We start from the raw sequence: 3,271 nt of genomic DNA, 5'->3' as shown, positions 1-3,271 counted from the left end.
CAAGCCTCCCACTTATGATTAAACCCTATCGCAAGCATACGCAACTACGAAAGAAGAGTTAAGATAGAATCTAACCATGGCATTAAACATATGGATCCAAATCAGCCCCTTATGGAATAACACATAAACTAGGGTTTAAGATTCTGTCACTCTAGCAACCCATTATCTAATAACTACTTCAGAGTGCATTCCATTAGGCCCAAAGATGGTGAAGTGTCATGTAGTCGACGTTCACATAACACCACTAAGGGAATCACAACATACATATCATCAAAATATTGAACGAATACCAAATTCACATGATTACTTATGACAAGGCTCCTCCCATGTCCTCAAGAACAAAAGCATCTACTCACAAATAGTATTCATGCTCAAGATCAGAGGGGTAATAAATATCATAATGGATCTGAACATATAATCTTTGATAGGTCTCCAACATATTTATAACTTTTTATCGTTTCATGCTGTTATATTATCATTCTTGGATGTTTTACAATCATTTTATAGCAACTTAATATCATTTTTTGGGACTAACCTATTGACATAGTGCCCAGTGCCAGTTCCTGTTTTTTGCTTCTTTTTTATTTTGCAGAATATCCCTATTAAATGGAGTCCAAACGCAGCAAAACTTTTTGGAGATTTTTTTGGACCACAAGACAACTTGGGAGCCAAGGAAGCACCTGGGGGAGGCCCGTGGGGCCCACAAGACACCAGGGCATGCCAAAGGCCCCTAGCGTGCCCTGATGGGTTGTGGGGCCCATGGGGGTCTCCTCCACTGCCTCTCGGCTCTATAAATACCCAAATATTCCAGATACCCTAGGGGAGTTGATGAAACACAATTCCAGCCGCCGCAAGTTCCAGGACCACGAGATCCACTAGATCCCTATTCCGGCACTCTGCCGGAGGGGAACACGATCACGGAGGGGTTCATCATCCTCATTGGTGCCTCTTCGATGATGCGTGAGTAGTTCACCATAGACCTACGGGTCTGTAGGCAGTAGCTAGATACTCAACCATAATTTAGTCTCCTATGATTGCTAACACTCACAACATATATATGGAGCAAAAAGTATCAGCCAGACACATGGAAAGATAGGGGCTTAAAGTTTCGCCTCCCAACTTATTCAGCTCAAGGGTGATGTCAACAATAATAAATCATGATCACTCATATCCAGCTGGATATATGTTCCTAGATCTTGCCCCACCACATGATGCTTGCAAAAAAGAGAAAAATAAAAAGGAACAGAGGAGAACACTCTTGACTCTTGCATAAAAAGTAAATACATAAAATTAAATGATAGGACCTTCGCAGAGGGTAGCAGAGGTTGTCATGCACTTTCATTTTTGGATGCACTTGCTTTTATTTTAAAAGAACAACACATTATATTGCCCCTTATGATAGCAACCATTATTATGCAGTCCGTCGCTTTTATTACTTTGCCATCACAAGTTCGTACAACACTTATTTTCCTTTACACTAAAAGATCGTACATATTTAGAAGCAATTTTTATTACCTTATGCACCGATGACAACTTACTTGAAGGATCTTATTCAATCCATAGGTAGGTATAGTGGACTCTCATAACTTGAGGTTGAGTTAAAGGTTTCGGATGTACAAGTAGTATCTCTAGTTGGTGCGGATTTTTGGCTAGCAAAGATATTGGGCAAGCACCACATGTTGGAGGATCTATGACAATATAACTTCTATCTGAATATGAACAAACATAAATCACTACATTGTTTTCCTTGTCCAACATCAACAATTTGTCATAAAATACTTAATGGGGGCTCACAATCATAAAATATGTCCAAGGTAGTATATTTGCATGTTGATCCTCTCTACACTTATAAATTCTTTCATGAATTACATCATTGACCAATGCTATGTTTGTCAACTTTCAATAAATTTTACCACTTATACTTCTCCTTATGTAATATCATTACTTTCCATAAGATTAGCATATGATCTTTTTCATTATTTACTTTATCTATTATATACTTAAGACGGAAGTCAAACAAGCCATCACGTTTGTCCACATAGATTAAATTATCTTGATCGTACATATTAAGAATTAACGGTTGAGATTTAAAAATATAGCGTTACATACAAATATTATTACGTACAAGTAATTTGACATGTCACGTGTTGGCGTCCAAGAAGTTCTAACACGTCGTCCTTGGAAAAAAAACATGAGAACCTTGAATTAAGGAAAATCGTGACGGACCCCATGGCACAAGCTTATTCTAATCCAGTTAGTACAGACGTAGCACTATTGGACTCCTTTCAAACGGCCATGCAGGACAACCGTGAATTGCTTGACAGGTCCACATGGCACTAGCATATTCTAATCCAATTAGTGCACAAACTGTAAGTCCATGGACTCCTTCAAAACGGGCACCAGGGCGGCCAGTCAAAGCTGCACTATATTACATGAATATATATCAGCACATCATTTTTTTGTGAGTGCTACATCAGCACAGCATGGCCGATCACCTGATGCTTAGAGCTGTGATGAATCCGCAGGCCCCATTGAAGCAGCAGAGTACACCAAGCGGCCAGGTAGATAAAGCACGCATATTAGTTGGATCCGCTCTATATGCAGGATATATGCTAGACACAAGATAAATTAACATGCATGCATGTCCGGGTTAGACAGTAGGGAAAAAGAAGGCCAACCAGCTATATGTGTGAATCGTAAGTATAGCCCAAGAGAAAGAAAGAAATAATGGTGTTATGGGTGCAACAATTAACATTCGAATGAATAATCCATGTAAAATATAAAACTTTGTTGCTTCAAAAAAAATCTAACATTTTGTTTTAGTTGTGTCTTCAGAACAATAATGGGAAGGAATACACAGTAAAAACTACATCATATTAGACGGTCAAGCAAATCTAAAACATTATTGGTGGAAAGCACAAATTGGCATAGTGAGGCCAATCAGCTATGTGTGCGAGTCATGACTATAGCACAAGAGAATGGAAAATTTAATGATGTTATGGGTGCAACAATTAATATTCGAATAAATTATCCATGTAAAATATAAGACTTTGTTTCTTAAAAAACCTAACACTTTGTTTTAGTTGTGTCTTGAGAATGATAATGGGAGAGAATAGACAATAAAAACTACATCATATTAGATGGTCAAGCAAATCTAAAACATTATTGGTGGAAAGATATAAGCCAATTACTTGGAATTGAAAAATAACATAAGTATAATCCTAAAGTCTTCTACTTCACAAGCATACCATAATGCTTGCAGTCTATTTAT

Source organism: Triticum aestivum, chromosome 3B (assembly GCF_018294505.1).
Source record: "Triticum aestivum cultivar Chinese Spring chromosome 3B, IWGSC CS RefSeq v2.1, whole genome shotgun sequence".
In the NCBI taxonomy this organism is placed as follows: domain Eukaryota; kingdom Viridiplantae; phylum Streptophyta; class Magnoliopsida; order Poales; family Poaceae; genus Triticum; species Triticum aestivum.
The sequence above is the reverse complement of the archived record's forward strand: the minus strand, read 5'-3'. Positions refer to the sequence as shown.